Below are 21784 nucleotides of genomic sequence, written 5' to 3'. Positions count from 1 at the left end.
AGGACACCACCGAGCCAAAAGGGATTCACCCTCATGGTCCAAATACCTCCCAGCAGGCCCCACCTCCAACACTGGGGGTTACAATTCAACATGAGATTAGGGTAGGTAGGACATATATCCCAACTATATTACAAACAAACTGCCTTCCAAAGTGCCTGTTCTGGCTGGGAATGGTGGTTTACACCTGTAATCCCAGCACTTTGGGAGGCCGAGGCGGGCGGATAACTTGAGGTCAGTTCTAGACCAGCCTGGCCAACACGGTGAAATCCTGTCTGTACTGAAAATACAAAAATTATCCTGGCATGGTGGCACAAACCAGTGATCCCAGCTACTCAGGAGGCTGAGGCAGGATAATTGCTTGAACCCGGGTGGTAGAGGTTGCAGTGAGCCAAGATGATGCCACTACACTCCAGCCTGGCAGACAAAGCAAGACTCCTTCTCAAAAAAAAAAAAAAAGAAAAACAAAGTGCTTGTTCCATGTTGCACCCCCACCAGCAATGAATGAGAGTTCCTGTTGATCCACTTCCTCACCAGCATTTGGTGTTGCCGTGTTCTGAAGATTTGCCATCCTAGTAGGTGCACAGTAGTCAAAACCAGATTTTGAAATGAAGTAACAAGGAACATATTTACCCTCCCCCTTGGAACCATAAAAGATCCAGTCAAAATATATGAAACCATGGACTTCAACACTTTGGACATCAGGCAATGAAGGACGGGAATTCCTGAGAGGCGGGAAAATGAGATGAGCACTAGGTTCCTCAGCTCAGCACCTTGAGAGAGTTTCTAGCCTGCCAGGGGTGGGGCGGGGTGGGGGGCGGCACCAAATAGAACTGGAAGACTGGTTTGAGAACATGGAGCTGAGAGCCTGAAACAACTAAGCTAGAGTTCAGAGGACCGGGAGCCAAAGAAGAGAGCACTGAAGAGAGCAAAGAGAGAGGTTTAGAGCATTTAGCAGAGTACTGATGGGCATGTGTGTGTAAGGAAATTACCCAGCTATGGGGAAGGAACTCTCCAAAATGATTAGAAGGAGCAATATGCCCCGCTCACACAAAGACAGCAATAGTGCCTTTTCCTACAGGCTGACTGGAAAACCTCATAATTTCACAGTAGGAGACTCAGGAATGTCTTGCCTGAGTAGTGCAAAATTAGTGCAAAATAATCAGTAGTGCAAAAAGATCAGACACTAGGCACTGATCCACACCCACCAAACAAATCATAAATCAAGACTTAAAAGATCAAGCTGTCTCTGAATAAATTAACTGCATTCCAGAACAAAGCTCTAGAAGATTTATAAGAATGGAAAATATTCAGCATCCGGTAAGGCAAACTCTCCCTTTTTTGACATCCAAAAAAGAAAAGAAAAGAAAAGAAAGGATTACCAGGCATTCACAGAGGCAGGAAAACATGACCCATAATTAGAATGAGGAAGTTATTTTTTAAAAAGACCGAAGCCAAATTCCTGAGATGAAAACTACTTTCATGGGATTAATGGGTGGGATTAATGGCAGAATAGGCACTGCAGAAGAAAAGATTATTGAACTTAAAAACATTGCAATTGAAACTACCAAAAATGAAGAGAAAAATAAATTTTAAAAATAAAAAGAGTATCAGTGAGTTTTAGGGCAACTTGAAGCATCCTAATAAATGTGTAACTGGAGTCTCTGAAAGGGCAGAGTCAGGCAGAAAATATTTGAGAAATAATGGCTGAAAAAATTCCAAAGTTGACGAAAACTATGAACGCACAGATTCATGAAGCTCGCCAAACCCCAAGCTTAAGAAACATGAAGAAAACTACACCAAGGCATTTTGTAATTGAATTGATTGCAGTGAGCCATGATTGTGCCACTGCACTCCAGCCTGAGTGACAGAGCGAGACTCCATCTCAGCAACAACAACAACAACAACAACAACAAAAAACAATGATAAAGAGAAGATCTTAAAAGCAACCAGAAGAAAAAGACATGGTATGTACAGAGGACAAAGATAAGGACAACTGTAGTTTTCTCTTTGGAAACAGTGCAAGCAGAAACACAGTGGAGATATCTGTAAGCACTGATAGAAAAAATAATAATAATTTTGATTTCTAAACGCTCCCCAAAATCTTTCCAAAAGAAAAGTGAAATAAAGACTTTTCCAACATATGAAAGCTGAAAGAATTCATCATGAGTAGACACAAACTACAAGAAACAGTAATAGAAATTCTTCAAGCAGAAGTAAAATTATACCTAAAAGAAGTCTGGATCTACACAAAGAACTGAAGAGCACCAGAAATAGTGACTACATGGGTAAATGTATAAGACTTTTTTATTATTTAATTTGCTTTAAAATATAAATTGTTTAAACAAAATAATGGCAATGTATTGAGTTAAATGTGGCAACAGCATAAAAGCCAGAGGGAGAGAGTACCATAGAAGATTCTTAGACCATATGTCAGAGTTTCTGAAACACAGCACCATTGGCATTTTGGGCCAGATAATTTTCCACTGTGAAAAACTATCCTGCGCATTGTAAGATTTTAGCAGGATCCCTGGCTTCTACCCACTAAAGGCCCCTAGACTCTGCATATCATCAACATTCCTCTGGAAGACAAAATTGTTCCCAGCTGAAAATCAGTGCTATATGTGGAAAGGTTTAATATCACTTGACGATAGTTGGCGATAAGTTAAAAATATACATTGTAAATTATAAAGCAAGTACTAAAATAATGAAATAAAGAGATAATAGGCCAACAGATAAAACAAAATTGAGAATAAGAAAACATTCAATCCAAAGAAGGCATAAAATGAGTTTAAAAGGAATAAAGAACGCATTAGATGGGATACACAGAAAACAAGGAAGGGTGACAGTCTTAAACCTAACCATGTTCAAAAAATCACATTAGATGTATATGGTTTAAATATCCAATTAAAACATAGAGAGTGTCAAACTGAATAAAAAATCAATACTAAATGACATGTTGCCTAAAACAAATACACTTTAAATATGAAGACAGAAACAGATTAAGAGTCAGGATGGAATAAAAGATATATAACACTAACACCAGTCAAAGAAAGCTACAGTGGCTGTGTCAATATAAGACAAAGATTTCAGAGCAAAAAATAATATTAGGGATGAGGAAGGTCATTTCATAAAGACAAAGGGGTCAATTTCCCAAGAGGACATAATAATAATAAACATGTATGCCCGTAATAAGGGAGCTTCAGAATCATGAAGTCACGAAGTAAAAGCTGATAGAACTGTAATGAAAAAATAGCCAGATCTACAGTTATGAATATTAATATTCGTCCTCAATAATTGATAGAATAAGCAGACAGGAAATCAGCAAAGAAATCGTAGAGTTGAATATTCTCAATCAACATGACCTGTTTGGCCGGGCGTGGTGGCTCACGCCTGTAATCCCAGCACTTTGGGAGGCCGAGGTGGGCGGATCACAAGGTCAGGAGATCGAGACCATGGTGAAACCCCGTCTCTACTAAAAATAGAAAAAATTAGCCGGGCGCAGGGGCGGGCGCCTGTAGTCCCAGCTACTCGGGAGGCTGAGGCAGGAGAATGGCGTGAACCCGGGAGGCGGAGCTTGCAGTGAGCCGAGATTGCGCCACTGCACTCCAGCCTGGGCGACAGAGCGAGACTCCGTCTCAAAAAAAAAACATGACCTGTTTGACATTTATGGAATGCTCCATGGCAAAGTGTTCTTTCTTCTCCAGTGGCTGCAGAACACTTACTAAGATATTCTGGGAAACAAAATTGGTCTCAACAAATCTCAAAATATTCCAGTCATATAAAGTACGTTCTCTGAACAAAATGGAATTAAAGTTGGAACCAATACCAGAAAGATGTCTGAAAACTCTCCAAATATTTGGAAATTATATAACAAACTTCTAAATAATTTATGGGTCCAGAAGAAATCAAAGAGAAGGTAGAAAGTATCTTGAATTTAATAAAAATGAAGGCATAATATATCAGAATTTTGGGGATGCCAGTAAAACAGTACCTAGAGGGCAAGAAAGGTCTCAAATCAATGACCTCAGTTTTCATTTTAAGAAAGTAGAAAAGTTTAATATGGGTCAAATTAAATTCAAAGCCAAAGAAAAGGAAAGAAAAAGGATCAATGGAGAAATCAATTACCACTGAAAACAGAAAAACAGAGAGAAAATGAAACCAAAAGCTGGTTCTCTGGGGAGATCCATAACCTTGGTAAACTTCCAGCTAAACCGATCCAGGAGAAATCAGAGAAGACGCAAATTACTGATGTTAGAAATAGGAATGCTGATATCATTGCAGATTATACAGGTATTAAAACAATAATAAGAGAATATTATGAACAATTTTATGTCAATAAATTCACGACTTAGATTAAGTGGACAAATTCTGGACAAATTTTGGCTACATTTCTGCTATTGCCTTATCGTCTTTCAACTTCTAAATGTTGGAGCATACAGGATTGCCATGTTCTCTTTTCAGCCCAACCAGCAAATAGGTCCCCAAAAATCACAGGGAAATTTGAGATGAAAACATAAACACAACATATAAAAACTTATGGGATGCAAAAAACACAGTGCTCAGAGAGAAATGTACAACTGTACACACCTACATTAAAAGAGAAGACAGATATCAAATCAACAACTTAACTGTGTGCATTAAATAACTAGAAAAATCAGAGCAAACCAAACCTAAAGCTAATAGAAGAAAAGAAATAATAAATACAGAGCAGATGAAACAGAAACGAAAAAACAACAGAGAGAATCAACAAAAGAAAAAGTTTCTTATTTGAAAGTAAAATATTAACAAACCTTTAGCTAGACCAAGAAAAAGAGACAATGCAAATACTTAAAATGAGAAATGAAAATGGGTACATTACTACTGCTTTACAGAAATAGTAAGGATTACAAAATAATACTATGAACAGCTGTCGTATTAGTTCATTTTCACATTGCTATACAGAATACCTGAGACTGGGTAATTTATAAAGGAAAGAGGTTTAATTTACTCACAGTTCCACATGGCTGGGGAGGTCTCAGGAAACTTACAATCATGGCAGAAGAGGGAAGAAAAGCAAGTACCTTCTTAGAAAGGTGGCAGGAGAGAAAGCGGGCAAAGGGGGAAGAGCCCCTTATGAAACCATCAGATCTCGTGAGAACACACTCACTATCATGAGAACAGCATGGGGGAGACTGCCCCCTACAATCCAATCACCTCCCACCAGGTCCCTCCCTTAACACATGGGGATTACAGTTCGAGATGAGATTTGGATGGGGACACAGAGCCAAACCATATCAATTTTACACCAACAAATTTGATAACCCGAATGAATGGAACAGATTGAAATTACCAAACTATCAAAACCAGCTCAAGAAGATCTCACAACAACAATCTACATAACCAACAGACCTATAAGAAGAAAAGAGATTGAATCAGTAATCAAAAACCTCCCAAAAAAGAAAAGCCCAGGACCATCACCATATTCACTAGTGAATTCTATAAAATATTTTAGGAAGAATTAATACCTTTTTTCAACATCTGCCCCCCAAAATAGAAAGGATACCTCCTAACTTCATTCTATGAGGTCATATTAATCCTGATACCAAAGTCAAACAGACACCACAAGAAGAGAAAACCACAGATCAATATTCCTTATGAATATAAATGCAAAACTCTCAACACTAGTAAACCAAACCCAAAAGCATGTTAACAGAAATATACACCATGACCATGTGCAATATATCCAAGGAATGCAAGAATGTTTCAACAAGAAAATTAAGCAACATAATAAACAACATTATGAGAATAAATGGGAAGAAAAAACCACATGATCATCTTAGTAGATGAAGAAAATGCATTTCACCAAATCTGACACACTTGCATGATAACAATACTAAGAAAACTAGGAATAGAAGGGAGCTTTCTCAAAATAATAAAGGGCATTTATGAATAAACAACGGCTAACATCATAATGGTGATAAACTGAAAAATTCTCCCCTGCTGTGGTTTAAATGCATGTGTCACTTTCAAATACATATGTTGGAACTTAACACCCAAAGTGGTGATATTAAGAGGTGAGGTCCTTGCGGTGATTAGGCCATAAGGGGTCCAGTCTCATGAATGGGATTAATGACCTTATGAAAGGGCTAAAGGGAAAGAGTTTCTCCCTTCAGCTCCTCCCACCATGTGGGGACACAGCAGTTCTCCCCTCTGGACAATGCAGCGACATGGCACCATCTTGGAAGCAGACAGTAAGCCCCTACCAGGCACAAAATTTGCTAGTGTCTTGATCTTGGACTTCTCAGCCTCCAGAAGTATAAGAAATAAATTTCTGTTCTTTATAAATTACCCAATCTAAACTGTTTTGTTATTCTAGCTTGAATGGACAAAAGCACCCTCAAAATCAGGAACAAGAAAAGGAGCACTTTTTCTTCTTCCTCATTTGCCGCCTGTATTCAGCATTGTCCTAGAATTTCTAGCCAGAGCAAATAGGCAAGAAAAAGAAATAAAAGTTATCCAAGTTGGAAAAGAAGAAGTAAAACTACACCTATTCATAGGTGACATATTCTATATATTAAGAAATCCCAAATAATCAATTTTTGAAACATACCAGAATAAATGAATGCAGCAAAGTGTAGGATACAAGATCAACACGCAAAACTCAGTGGTATTTTAAACACCAGCAATGAACAATCTGAAAAGAAAATTAAGGAAACATTCTGCTATGATTAAATGTTTATCCACTCCAACACTATGTTGAAACTTAATGCAACAGTACTAAGATGTGGGGCCTTTAAGAGGTGATTGTGTCATGAGGGCTCTGCCATTAACCACTAATAGCTAAACAGGTTAATGAGCTATTACAGGGGTGGGTTATTTATGGCGAGAGTGAGTCTCTTATAAAAGCCAGTTTGTCAGCTCTAGCTCCCTCTCCATGTGATGCCCAGTGCTGCTGCAAAACTCTGCGGAGTCCACACCAGCAAGAAGACCCTCACCAGATGTAGCCTCCAGAACAGTAAGAAAATCCAGCAATCCTACTACTAAGTATATATCCAAGGGAGATGAAATCAGTGTATTGAAGAGCAATCCTACTATATATATATATAATATATATATATCCAAGGGAGATGAAATCAGTGTATTGAAGAGGTATCTGCACTCTCATGTTTATTGCAGCACCATTCACAATAGCCAAGATACGGAATCAACCTAGGTGTCCATCAACTGATAAATGGATAAATAAAATGTGGTATAAATACACAATGGAATACTATTTAGCCATAAAAATGAATGATATTCTGTCATTTGTGACGACATGGAGGGACCTGGAGGACATTATATTAAATGAAATGAGCCAGGCACAAAAAAACCAGTACTGCATGATCTCACTCAAGTGGAATCTACAAAATGTTGATCTCAGAAATAGAGAGCAGAAAAGTGGTTACCAGAGGATGGGGAGGGCAATGGGTGGGAAGATGGAGAAGAAGGTACGAAGTTACAGTTAGATTGGAGGAATCAGTTCTGGTGTGCTATTGCACAATAGGGTGACTATAGTTAACAATCATATATCGTATATTTCAAAATAAGAGGATTTTTAATATCCTCACCACAAACAAATAATAAATGTTTGAGGTAATAGATTTGCTAATCACCCTGATTTGATTATTGCACAATGTATACATGTATCAAAACAGCACATTGTGCCCCATAAATATGTGTGATTATTATATATCAATTAAAAAGTACTATAAAAGGTCAGGCATGGTGTCTCACGCCTGTAATCCCAGCATTTTGGGATGCTGAGTCAGAGGGATCACCTGAGGCCAGGAGTTCAAGACCAGCCTGGCCAACATGGCGAAACCCCATTGCTACTAAAAATACAAAAATTAGCTGGGCGTGGTGGTGCGTGCCAGTAATCCCAGCTACTCAGGAGGCTGAGGCAGGAGAATCGCGTGAATCCAGGAGGCAGAGATTGTAGTGAGCTGAGATTATGCCACTGCACTCCAGCCTGGGCAACAGAGTGAGACTGTCTCAAAAAACAAAAAACAAACAAACAAACAAACAAAAGTTCTATAAAAGATAAATATATTTTCTTTATAAATTACCCAGTCTTGGCCAGGCGTGGAGGCTCACGCCTGTAATCCCAGCACTTTGGGAGGCCGAGGCGGGTAGATGACCTGAGGTCAGGAGTTCCAGACCAGCCTGGCCAATATGGTGAAACCCTCTCTCTATTAAAAATACAAAAAATTAGCCACGTATGGTGGTGGGGGCCTGCAGTCCCAGCTACTCGGGAGGCTGAGGCAGGAGAATCGCTTGAACCCAGGAGGCAGAGGCTGCAGTGAGCCGAGATTGGGCCACTGCACTCCAGTCTGGGCAGCAGAATGAAACTCCATCTCAAAAAATAAATAAATAAACAAACAAATAAATAAATTACCCAGTCTCAATTATTCAGTTATAGCAACAGAAAACAGACTAAGACAAATTTACAATAGCATCAAAAAGAATAAAGTACCTAGGAATAAATCTAACCAAGAACATGTACAACTTGTACATTGAAAACTACAAAAACATTTCTGAAAGAAATTAAAGAATACTTAAAGAAAAAAATTTCCATATTCAAGGATAATTCCAAAGATGGCAATAGCACTCAAAATTACCTACAGATTCAATATAATTCCTATAAAAATTCCAATGGCGTTTTTTGCAGAAATGGAAAACCTGATCCTAAATTCATATGGAATTAAGGAGCTCCAAATTGCCAAAGCAATCTTGAAAAAGAAGAATAAAGTTCAAGGACTCACACTTCCAGATTTGAAAATGTACTATGAAACTACAGTAATCAAAAGATTGTGGTAATGCCAGAAGTGTAGACATTTATAACAGTGGAATACAATTGAGAATCTTAGAAATAAATATATGTCTATGGCTAGCTAACTGATTTTTAACAAGAGTGCCAAGACTATTCAATGGGTAAAGAATAGTCTCTTCAACAAAATGTGCTGAGACAACTGGATATCCACATGCAAATGAATGACATTTGAGCCTTACTTCATACCATGTACAAAACTTAACACGAAAATGGATCAAAGACCTGTAAGAGCCAAAACTATACAACTCTTTGAAGAAAACATAAGTTAAATCATCATGACGTTGGATTCACATTAGTTTCTTAGATATGACACCCAAAGCATAAACAATAGAAGAAAAAATAGACAAATTACATTTTATCAGAATTAAAAACATTCATGTTTCAAAGGACACCACCAAGAAAGTGAAGACAGTCCACAGAAGGGGAGAAAATATTTGCAAATTGTATCTCTAATAAAACTCTAGTATCCAGAATATGTAGAGAACTTCTACAGTTCAATAAGAAAAAGACAGACAACCCAATTTTCAAATGGACAAAGGACTTGAATACACATTTCTCCAAAGAATACATACAAATAGTCAACATCATTAGTCATCAGGGAAACGCAAATCAAAACCACAAAATGGCACCACTTCACACCCGTTACAATGAGTACAATTTTTTTTAAACTAGAAAATAATAAGTGTTGGTAAGGATGTGGAGAAATTGGAACACACATGCATTGCTGGTGGGAATGCAAAGGGTACAGCTGCTGTTGAAAACAGTTTGGTAGTTGTGGACAAAAGTTAAATATTAAATTTAAACTCAATTAAACACAGACACAAACAATGGTCATCAAGTCCCGGAACATGTTGTGTGAGCCCCTTGAGGCATTGGTTCAGCACTGTTTTGGAGAAATCTTTATTTCAATCTATTCTTATATGTTAGTTATTGAAAAACAACAGATGATCCCAAAAGCAAGTTGACCTTTTTGTGTTCCTTAATCCCAGTCACGAAGGTCCCTGGTGACTGGACCTCACACCAAACAACTCGTTACAAAAAGAGCTGGGGTCCCAGACCATGCCGAAGCTTCATGAGACCTCTCCTCGTCTGTGCACGGACAAGTGGCTGACTCTGGAGCCCAGGCTCTTGCTTCCCAGTCTGGTGGTGAATCCTCCATAGTCTGGTGAGTGTAGTGGCTGACTCTGGAGCCCAGGCTGTTGCTTCCCAGTCTGGTGGTGAATCCTCCATAGTCTGGTGAGTGTAGTGGCTGACTCTGGAACCCAGGCTTTTGCTTCGCGGTCTGGTGATGAATGCCCCATAGTCTGGTGAGGGTAAATATGTATATATCTTTTCCCTTCTCCCCTTCCCATTGTAATTTGCTTATTATATCAATTTGCTTATTATATCATTTATTATATCTGCATTGCCATTTACTTGGATTAAAGGTTGTTCACCCTTAAAGGTATTGTGTGTGTGTTTTTTCTTCTCCCCTTGCGTGTTTCCCACACGGAACAGTAGTTCCTCAAAAATTCAAATACAGAATTTCATATGACCTAGTAATTCAAATTCTAGTTACATACCCCAAAGAATTGAAACTGGTACTTAAACAAATATTTGTACACTAATATTCATAGCAGTACTACTTGCAATGGCAAAAGGTGGGAACAACCTAAATGTCCATCAATGGATGATGGATAAACAAGCAGTAAGGAGGGGGGATAGAGAGTGACAGTCTAATAGATATAAAGTTTTCTTTGGGGGTGACAAAAATATTTTGCAATGTTATAGAGGTGTTAGTTACATAATATTGTGAACATACTAAATGTCACATTTAAATGGTTTCTTTTATGTTATGTGAATTACACCTCAATGAAATATCTATCTGGTCGCCAGTGGCTCACACCCGTAATCCCAGCACTTTGGGAGGCCAAGGCAGGTGGATCACCTGAGGTCAGGAGTTCGAGATCAGCCTGACCAACATGGTGAAACTGTCTTTACTGAAAATACAAAAATTAGCTGGGCGTGGTGGCAGGCGACTGTAATTCCAGCTGCTTGGGAGACTGAGGCAGGAGAATCGCTTGAATCTGGGAGGTAGAGGGTGCAGTGAGATCGTGCCATTGCACTCCAGCCTGGGTGACAGAGTGAGACTTCCTCTCAAAAAATAAAATACAATCTCTATTTAACATTTGATTATATATTTTCTAAAAGAGACTTGTATTAGTCAGGATAGGATAGGTTTGGTGCAGTGTGATCAAATCAGGATATTACTTTTGGACATTCAAATGTGAAATGTTATAAGCTATCATAGTGTAGCTGTTGAATAAAAAACTGAATATACACTTGTTGGAGTTCAAGAGACAGGTCGGGCTGCAGAAAAAAATCAGGAATCACAGCATTTAGATAGTGTTTAAAGGTATAGGATTAGGTGAGATCACACTGATAGTGAAAATAGGCTGTTGTTATGAGGTCATCTTGAGTCAGTTTTGGTAATTCGTATGCATATTAGTCCATTCTCACACTGCTATAAAGACATACCTGAGACTGGGTAATTTATGAAAAAAAAAAAGGTTTAATTGGCTCATTTTTCTGCAGGGCTGTACAGGCTTCTGTTTCTGGGGAGGCCTCAGTAAACTTACAATCATGGCAGAAGGCAAAGGGAAAGCAGACACATATTCACACGGCTAGCAGGAAAGAGAGAGCAACGGGGGAGTTGCTACACACTTTCAAACAATCAGATCTTGTGAAAACTGTACCACGAGGCAGCACTTGGGGGATGGGACTAAACCGTTAGAAGCCACCCTCATGATCCCACCAGGCCCCACCTCCAACACTCAGGGTTACAATTCAACATGAGATTTGGGTGGGGACACAGAGCCAAACCATATCAGTATGTGTCCCTTTCATATGGGTTATCTAATTTATTGGTGTGCAATTATTCATAGTATTCTCTTATAATCCTTTTTACTTCTGTAAAGCAGTAGTAATGTATCCATTTTCATTACTGATTTTAGTTATTTGCATCTTTTCCTTTTTTTTTCTTAGTCTAGCTAAAGGTCTGCCAATTTTGTTGTTCTTTTCAAATAATGTTTTTTGTTTTGTTGATTCTCTCTATTGTGTTTCTAGTCTCTATTTCATTTGTCTCTGCTCTATATTTATTATTTCATTCCTTCTGTTAGCTTTGGGTTTGGTTTGCTCTGACTTTTCTAGTTATTTAATATATTACAATTAAGTTGCTGATCTCTCTCTGAGTGCTGTTTTTGCTGTATCCACTACATTTTGGTAGGTTGTGTTGATATTTTCATCCATCTCTAAGTATTTTCTATTCCTCATACTTTAGAGGTATCTATTGCTTAAGAGTACATTGTTTAGTTTACATATATTTATGAACTTTTTAGTTTTCCTTCTGCTATTGAATTTTAGTTTTATTCCACTGTGGTCAAAAAAGATATTTTGTATGATTTCAAGCTTTTTAACTTATTGAGAGTTGCTTTATTACCTAACATGTTCTATTCTGGAGCACAGTCGAGTGCACTTGAAAAGAATGTGTATTCTTCTGTTGTTGGATAGAGTGTTCTATAGATGTATGTTAAGTCTAGTTAGATCTTTAGTGCTGCTGAAGTCCTCTATTTCCTTGTAGTTTTCTATTCATTATTTAAAGTAGATATTCAAAGTCTCCAGCTATTATTATGGAAATATTTTGCTTTTTAATACTGTTAATGTCTGCTCCATTTAATTCCATGCTCTCTTGATTGATGTGTGTATGTTTATAATTGTTATATTAATTCTTCTTAATTAATTGACCCCTTTATCAATGCATAATGACTTTATTTGTCCCTTATAATGATTTTTGACTTAAAGACTATTTTTTCTGATATTAGTGTAGCCACCCTAGTTTGTTTGGTTATTATTTGCATAGAATATCTTTCTCTATCTTCCCATGTTCAACTCACTTGTGTCTTTTGATCTAAAGTGAGTTTTCCATATATAGCTTTCAGTTGGATTGTGTTTTCTTAACTCACTCTGCCAATCTCTGCCTTTTGATTGGAGAGTTTAATCAATTTACATTTAAAGTTATTACTGATAAGAAAGGACTTATCTCAACCATTTTACCATTTTTTCTGTATGTTTTACACTGTTTTTGTTCCTTATTTCCTCCATTACTGATTTCTTCTGTTTGGTTTATTTTTTGGAGTGTGCCTATTTGATTCCTTTCTCATTTTATTTTCTGTGATATATATTATATATATATTAATTTCTGTAATATATATTACATATATATTACAGAGAAGTAATGTGTATTACATATATATTACAGAAAAGTAATGTGTATTACATGTATATTACAGAAAAGTAATATATGTTATATATATCACTTTTGCACCAACTGCTGCTATTCCACTTCTGGAACTTGCAGTTGGTGCAAGCTCATAGCAACGGCCGTGGGTTTGAGCAGGCACTGCATGATACAGATGGGAGCCTGTGGGGTCTAGGAAGTTGGGCTGCCACGAGGCAGTTAGCAGGATAGCATTCATTCCTGACTGTTCCTGCCTGACCCCACTTGGCCCTTCCCCATTGGGTGCTCATGACCCCACAAAAGGAGGAATGGCCAGAGGCAGATTACAGAAAGTGACATTTTTCAGGCTCCGAGTTTCAAAGCCTAAGAAGGCCCTTAGATTCTGCCTGCCATCATCAGGTGGAGCTTCACAGGGGAGGGAGTCACTGAAAGATAATATTTGACAGATTAATAGGATTTCATGTACAAGAAAAACATGGTGAATAAGAATAAGGATTCCACCACCTCTCCTTACTCCACCACCAGCCTCCCATCAATCAGGAACCCGTTACCAAGGCTATAGAGAAAACGATAATTTGGGGGAACAACGAGAGAGTAGATTTGAGTGGATCCCAAAGAGGGGGTCCTACAAGTTGCTCACGGGCTGAGACAGAGGGAAACATAAGAATACAGGTAAGTCTGTTGAGTCTATGAGCAGAGGCAAGCTAAGCCTGTATCCAGGTAAGACTCTGGAGATGTAGCAGGGGTGTTCTCAAGAGAAATGGTTGCATCAGGCCAGGCATCGTGGCTCATGCCTGTAATCCCAGCACTTTGGGAGGCCAAGGCAGGCAGATCACTTGAGGTTAGGAGTTCGAGACCAGCCTGGCCAACATGGCAAAATGGCGTCACGACTAAAAATACAAAAATTAGCTAGGCGTGGTGGCGTGCACCTGTAGTTCTAGTTACTTGGGAGGCTGAGGTATGAGAATTGCTTGAACCCAGGAGGCAGAGGTTGCAGTGAGCCAAGATTGTGCCACTGCACTCCAACCTGGGTGACAGAGTGAGACCCTGTCCAAAAAAAAAAAGGAAGGAAGGAAAAAAAGAAAGAAAGAAAGAAAGAAAGAAAGAGAGAGAGAGAAAGAAAGAAAAACAGACGGAGGGAGGAAGGAAGGAAAGAAAGAAGGGAGGGAGGGAGGGAGGGACCGAGGGAAGGAAGGAAGGAAGGAAGGAAGGAAGGAAGGAAGGAAGGAAGGAAGGAAGGAAGGAAGGAAGGAAGGAAGGGAAGGGAAGGAAGGGTTGCATAGACATCTAAGCCAAGGGAATCTTAGGCAATCTCTCAACAGAAGAATTCCTGAGAGCGAAAATCAGCCCAGAAGGGGCAGGAAGGTAGCCAGCTAGACCCTAAGAGGTCACGAGGTCACAAAACAGGGATGAAGGAAGCCACCCTCCCCACCCCATGACATGCACAGACAAATGACAACAAGAAGCAGAAGCCCTCTCTTCTCCAAATTCCAGCCTCAGCTGTAAGGGAAGAGAGAAGATCCTGTGTTGGCCAAGATTAGGATTCCTGCACCTCATCAGAGTGGGGGTTGGATTAGAATTTTAAAAGATTTCTATTTCCTGCATGCCTGAGTAGTGACTGCAATTTACGCTTATTGCTGTAGAGTGCAAGACCGGTAGTAGAGGCAGATGTGAGAGGGTGGAGGCAGGATGTGCACTGGAGAGAAAGACATGGTGGGGCAGACAGCACCAGATCTTCCAGACTCCGCGGCCAGTGCCTCTCCAGAGTTACACACCTCTCAAGGTTCCCACAGCCTGTTGGGGTGGGGTGAGGCAGGAAGGGATGCTCTGAGCATCTGTTAGGCTGACATCTGGTCTCAGCTCTGAGTTGCAGAACAAGAGCGAGGCTGCCAAGACCTTTTTGTTTCTTTTTTCACATTTCCTTGACCCAACAGCAAATGAATGGATTAATGCAGTAAAATAACCAGGAAGTGACCACTCCTGGCTCATCTATCCATTCATTCAAGGAACGATGTCCCAGGCAGCAGTGTAGGGAGGTGCTGATTCTTCCTGGCACCACCAGGGGGAGCTTCACAGAGGAGTGATTCATTGAAAGGGGAACCTTGAAAGGTGAACAGGATTTCATGGACAAGACAGGGTAAGGTGAGTGGCTCTATATCCAGACACATGAGGAAAGGCTGTTGGGTCTGGAATCTGGACAGAAGGGCCATGGCCCATTTTCCTCTGTGTTCCCATCACCCAGCAGAGAAATCGACCGAAGGAGGACAGATAGTCAGATAAATGGGTAAAGGAGTCAGTGGATGGATGGTTGCACTATGGCTATTTCAAGCAAGGTGGAGAAGACTCAAGAAACACAAGAAGCAAGTTCAAGTCTATAATACAGTCAGCCGAGGTGCCAACTCAACCTCATTTCAAGCTTGCCCTTCTGTGTGCAGTGCCCTGCTCCATGGCTCAGTGTGATGAGCTCCAGCTGAGGCCGAGAGCCAGCATGGTGTGGTGGATGCACAGCCCTCAGCTCAGCCCAGCCTCCCCTCCACCCCTTGCACCATCACACCCAGCCCTGCTCAACTCCGCGTGCATCTTGAACTGGCAGACTCCTTTCATATGGGCCGTCCTTCCTCCTGGAAAATCACTGCCCTCTCCATGTCCACTGAAGTCTGATTTATTCTTCGATCCATTTGGGGACCCAAAAGGGAGTCTTCACTCTATTGTATGGGTGCCCCCTCCCTACCACTGCCCAGCTGTTAGGGGATTGCTTCTCTGCCTTTGTAGCTGTTCTCTTCTCTCCCCTCTAGAACATGTGGGGTTATTCTACTTTTCTGGGGATATTCGGCTTAGCCATCATTCTTTGGGAAACCTTCCCTGATTCTCCCACACTGGAGGAGTTGCCACTTCCTGGATGCTCAAAGAACAATCTGCATTTCTCACATTCAAGTGTCTGTCCCACCACACCCAAGTCACATCACTCTGAGTGGCATGGCCAAGATCTGGACAGCAGCCGGTCTGAGATGAGGGCCCAGGCACTCAGTCAGTGAGTGACAATGCTCTCTGCCTTATCTCCAAGGACCAACAGGGAGCTGCCCCACAGTCATTCTGCACACAAACAACCCCCAGCCCAGTGGCTTACAGCAGGCTACAGTGAGCTGAGATCACGCCACTGTACTCCAGCCTGGGCGACAGAGTGAGACTCCATTTCAAAAAAAAAGAAGAAAAAAGAACTAATCAATACAAAATACAATAGGTAAATAATCACAGATAACATTTTAAATTGACTAAACCATAGATAAAGTAATAGTTCATAAAGAAAACTTGCAGAAGCAGAAGTTATATTGGCAAAATTTGACATGGATTCTTAAGGTCCAATGGATAAATCAAATCTTCACTGAGAGACCTATAAGAAAGATAATTTATCCTACTGAAGATACTTTCAGTGAAATAAAAATTAAAATGAACAACCAGAATGGACGCGATTGACGCAAACCCGAGAAAGAGCACGTCATTCTCAGGAATGACCAGATGGTGGCAGCAAAGACCAGTGATGGAATCAGCCCAGCCAAGGTTCTGGAAGTGTGGTCTTCCCACCAGTACCGGAAAGTGTAGAATCACCCCAGGCAAGAACAAACAACAGCTGCTGCGAACGTGTTAGAAAGGCAAATCCCTAACCCACTGAATCAGTAACTGCTAGGAGTGAGGCCCAGCAATCTGCATTTTGAGAAGCTCCCGGGGTGATTCTGGTGCACACTCAGGTTTACCCAAGAGTTAAAGCCTGCAGCCAAGCTCAGGGTTATGTTCTCCAACAGTAGCACATGCTACTCCAGGAGTTGATTATGTGTTTATTTTACCAAACAGTTTCTGCCTAGCCACTAAACTGCTTTTTTTGAAAGAAACAAAACACAGGCAGCTCTCTGTGAGACTCAGGTGCCTGCTGCAGTCAACCTTGAGTCCAGTCTGAAACAGGGACAGGCAGGGTCTAAGCCCCGTGTCTGCAAGAACAGCCCTGAGGCTGGTCACCCTTGCCCTAGCTGTCCTGCTGGCCTGGGCACTGTGGCCGCCGTCTCCACCTGTCTCCTTTCCTGCCTCTTGCTTCTCACATTGATTCCCTGGAGCTGCTAGTTTTCTGTTGGTCTTGGGTCTCCTCCCCATAATCTACCCTGGGGAATGGGGTTTGCATTTCTGGCTCTTGGCTCCTCCCAGCCCCGGCACTGGAGGTCAAACGTTATGCACCACAGAGCTCTCTTTCCATGGGTCCCTAGCCGATAAATTAGAGGAAAAACCCAAACCCGGCCCTCTTACTCCACCAGCTCTGTCCTGGTTCCTCCCACAAAAGGTTGAGTGATACCCTCAGTCACACCCCATGAGGGTGTTCCACCTGGGATGCCTGGAGGGAGGTGAAGAGATGATGGCATGACCCCAAAGCCTTAGAACAGAAGTCTGGATACAGCAGCTGACAGAGCATGGGCTGTGGAGGAGAACAGATCTGGCCCGGTCTCGGTCTATCACTTTCTGCAGGGTTCACCCAAGTCACCAAATGTCACCAAGACTCCATTGCTATTGAGGCCTCGGTTTGCAAATCTGTGAAATGAAGCCAAACCTACATTTCTCGCAGTTCACTAAATGAGCAAGCATGTAAATGCCCAGCACAGTGAGTCACACATGGTAGGGTCCCAGCACATGGACATCCTTCGCTTCCCTCAGGAAGCAGTAAGTTTCCTGTGCCTCGCAGTTTAGGAGCAGAAAGGGCCCCCCATTTTGTCAGAAACATTGTGGAGCATAGATTACAAACTCAAATGGCTACAGGATGCAGGAGAATCACAGAAACCAGTCCAGTAGCTGGATGGGGACTATGAGAAATGGGACGGTGTGTGCCTGGTCTAAAGGGCTCAGTGGGGCTGCTACCAGGCTGGTATGGGGCCTAGAGGCACCAGACTTTCTTGTTTTTCAAGAGAAGCTGGAAATGTGGATGTGGGTGTGAAGCCCTGGCTACAGCCCGTCACTTCTGTTCTACTCGACTGTAGCAGAGGGGACCCAGGCCCAGGTCCCTCCTGCTGTGGCCTGTTGCAGCTGGGAGTCTCCCGGGCTTTGCAGCTTGACTCCAGCACCCACTTACAAGAGATCTAGGAGCCTCTTCTCCATCTGTAAAGGGAGCTACTCTTCACACTGACTTTACCAGTGCAATGGCAGTTGTGAAAGGACTTTGAGACTGCATCCATAGTGGGGCCTTCCTGTCAACCAGGGAGAGCAAAGCGCATCTGATAAGGACTCCCAGCAAGGCACCATTAGAGCCCAACATGGTCAGGTTTGTTACCTTGATACAATGAGAGAGACTGCACACAGCACACCGGGGAGCATGGAGCATCCTCCAAGAGGAGTGACAGGCCACTACAGGATGGGGGGAAGGGCGGAGCACAGGGGCAGATTTACATAAAACAGGGCTGTAGGGAAGGGCTCTGCTGAGAGACGGACCTTGGCTCCTGTGCCCCTGGAAGCTACAAAGTTAAGATCAGTGTGGAAGGTTGTGTCTGAGGCCCCTTACCTGGAGATCTGCAGCTGGGTTGGAAATGGAGGCTGTTTCTCTGAGCCACAGTGATCCCCTGACTCGGGTCCTCCAGAGACGACTGGGAGGTCCCATTCTCACTTAGGATTCCAAGCAGCTCAGTCTCTGGCTGTCTAAGATTTCAGAGAAAAAGGTTTATCAGCACCTCATCCTCTGTGGTTCTACAGATGTGAGGTCCTAACAACAGTAGGTGCCCCTCCAGCACCGTCCAGGTTTCCTCTCAAAGTTGCATGCAGCCGGCTCAGCCGACTCCCTCCTGCTCCCGCTGCTGTGAGCAGCCACCCACCTCTATTCCCCACCTCCTCAAATGTGCCCTCCACCTCTGTGCTTTCCTGGATCCTGGATCTCCTTTTCTGTATTTGTTTGTTTTGTTTTGTTGCTTTTTGTTTTTCGGAGACGGGGTCTCTCTCTGTCACCTAGACTGGAGCACAGTGGCGCGATCATAGCACACCACAGCCTCAACCTCCTGACATCAAGTGATCTGCCCACCTCAGCCTCCCAAAGTGCTGGGATTAAAGGCATGAGCCACTGTGCCTGGCCAGGATCCTGGCTTTCTCTGGGGACATCATCCCTTTCCTGCCCTCCCTCTGGGTTAATTCAATAGCCCCTCCAGGGCCTCTGAATGCCAGCACCTGCCACCTCCTGGTCCCCATCAGAGGGGACCATGTATCCCGACTTGGCTACATATCATGGAGTGGATGGTTACCCAGCTCCAGTAAAGGCAGAGAACACCCAGAGACCTCCTCTGCATTAACACATGGGTCTGTGGGTGTACTTCTCCCTCCTCTCCCCTTTCCTGAGACCAGCAGAGAATCAGACACTGGAAGCATCCCCATCTCTTCTCTCATCCTCCTGCAGGGTCCTCAGGCCCTGCCCCACTCCAGCCAGCAGCAGGTGCTGGGCCCACATGGCCAGACTCTCCCTTCTTTCCAGCTGACATCCAGCTCTGTTTTCTCACCCACCCCCACTTTTTTACCTCCCCACTTGTACCCTCGTGTGGCATCCATTCCAGGGAGGGGTTACAGAGAGTAAACATAGTCCATAACCTATGTCACACATCAGATGGGGACAAGCGCTGGAAAAAAGTAAAGCAGCCCAGGTGGCTAAGAAGTGCTGGTTTGGGGTTTTAGACAAGGCCATCCTGGAAGCCTTCATTAACAAGGACAGGTGGCAGGGAGGTGAGGGAAAGAGAGAGCAGATGGGTTCCCTTCCAGGCAGAGGAAGGGCCTAGGCAAAGGACCTGAGGTGGACAGTGGGATCTGCTGAGGAGCCGCTGGGAAAGGTGAGGGCAGGAGAGGGCCTGGGAGGGAGGGACGACACTGCCAACCATCACCTGGCTGTCACTAAATAGGTTGGCTAGGATCCCACCTTAGCTTGTTGGTGTTTTAAAAGTGATTATCTTAAAGAGGCCCCATTCATAGTAGGTGAGGTGAAGCCCAGCGTCGTGTTTTAGATGACATTTGGCTTTCTGCACTAAGAGGTATAAAAATTGTTCTACCTCTACCTTTTGGACCAGTAATTACACACCTGGGACTGTATCCTTAACATAAGCCCAAATATCAGATCCCTCAGCTTGATCCCTTTCATTAGCCATGGGAAGGCAGGTGACTTCCTGGGCCTGGCACACTTTCCCTCCAGTCCCCAGGGCTCTGCAGTCCTACGTCCCCCTCCACACACCTGGTCTCCCATCTGGACCTGAACTGCCTCTCTGGGGTGGGACCTAGATCTGCCCCCCCTCCCCCCAGTGCAGGAAAAAGTCATCTTCCTCACCCTTCTTTTCTAAATGTCTTCAGTCCTGGGCCAGGTGCCTCTCTGACATCCCTTCTAATGGGCTCTAAAGATGGGCCTGTCTGACACAGGACAGGGGACAACTTGGGCCAGCCTCTCCCTCCTGCCACAAGTAGGAGGTCTTGTCTGGAAGTCTTCATGTGCGTATAACCTGGCCCCAGTGCCTGGTCAGTGGGCCCCACCCCTCACCACAGATGGCTGAGCAAGGCTACTCAGGGCCAGGCCTGGCCCAGCTTGTCTCCCTCCAGCCACCAGGGGAAGGACAGAGTCTTTCTTTGAGACAGGGTCTCGTTATCACCTAGGCTGGAGTGCAGTAGTGGGATCATAGCTCACTGCAGCCTCCACCTCCTGGGCTTAAGGGGTCCTCCCACCCCAGCCTCCCAAGTAGCTGGGACCACAGGCACATGCCACCACACTTGGGTGATTTTGTAGTGATGGGGTCTTGCTTTGTTGCCCAGGCTGGTGTCAAACTCCTGGCCTGAAAGTAATCCTCCCACCTTCAGCCTCCCAAAGTGCTGGGATCAGGTATGAGCCACTGTGCCCGGCCTGAGGCTTTCTGAGTCGATCAACCACCATGCAGACTAAACACTGCACAGAGAGTCTGGAATCTGCTCCTTATCTGGGGTCAGATGAGAAGAATGTCCCAGGTCATGCAGTCTGCATCCAGATGGCGTCTGAGATGTTCAAATGAGGAATGGCTCCTGCCCGTTTATCACTCGGTCATTTACAAACCATGGATGACCCACTCTGTGCCTGCCTGGCGGGGAATGGAGCCCACCAATGCTCAAACACATCTCACTGGGGCCTCACAGCCCAGGGGAGACAAGCACACTCCTTTATGAAAGATACATGTATGTGTCATCAAGAATTAGTTTGAAACTAGCTTTAAATGCAGTTTAATTAATAGCATCTTAATTACCCGGGAAAACAATGCTCTGGTAATTCTTCTTGGCACTCAAAGCAGACCATGTTTTCAACTGGGTTAGAGTGCCTGGTTGACCAGCCCCACAGACATCCCCCAACACCTGTGGGGTGCACACAGCTGAAGGCTACACCTGAATTCCTATCTCTAGCTACAAAGTCTCCAAGACCCTACCATGTCAGTATCTGGAGCTCCAGGCCTATCCAGAGGACACCCTCCTCTGCTCAGACAGCCATGAGTCAGGCCTTCCTGCAGAACTTGACCAATATGGCCAGTGGGACAGAGTCAGGGTCAGTCAGGGATGTCCGTCACACCTGTCCACAAGGAGCCAGTTCTTCCCAGCACGAAGTAGGCCTTTTCCCCAGGCCCCTTCCATGACATCACCAGGAGTCTGGG

Source organism: Macaca mulatta, chromosome 9 (genome assembly GCF_049350105.2).
Source record: "Macaca mulatta isolate MMU2019108-1 chromosome 9, T2T-MMU8v2.0, whole genome shotgun sequence".
NCBI classification, from domain to species: Eukaryota; Metazoa; Chordata; class Mammalia; order Primates; family Cercopithecidae; genus Macaca; species Macaca mulatta.
Note: the sequence above shows the minus strand (reverse complement) of the source record.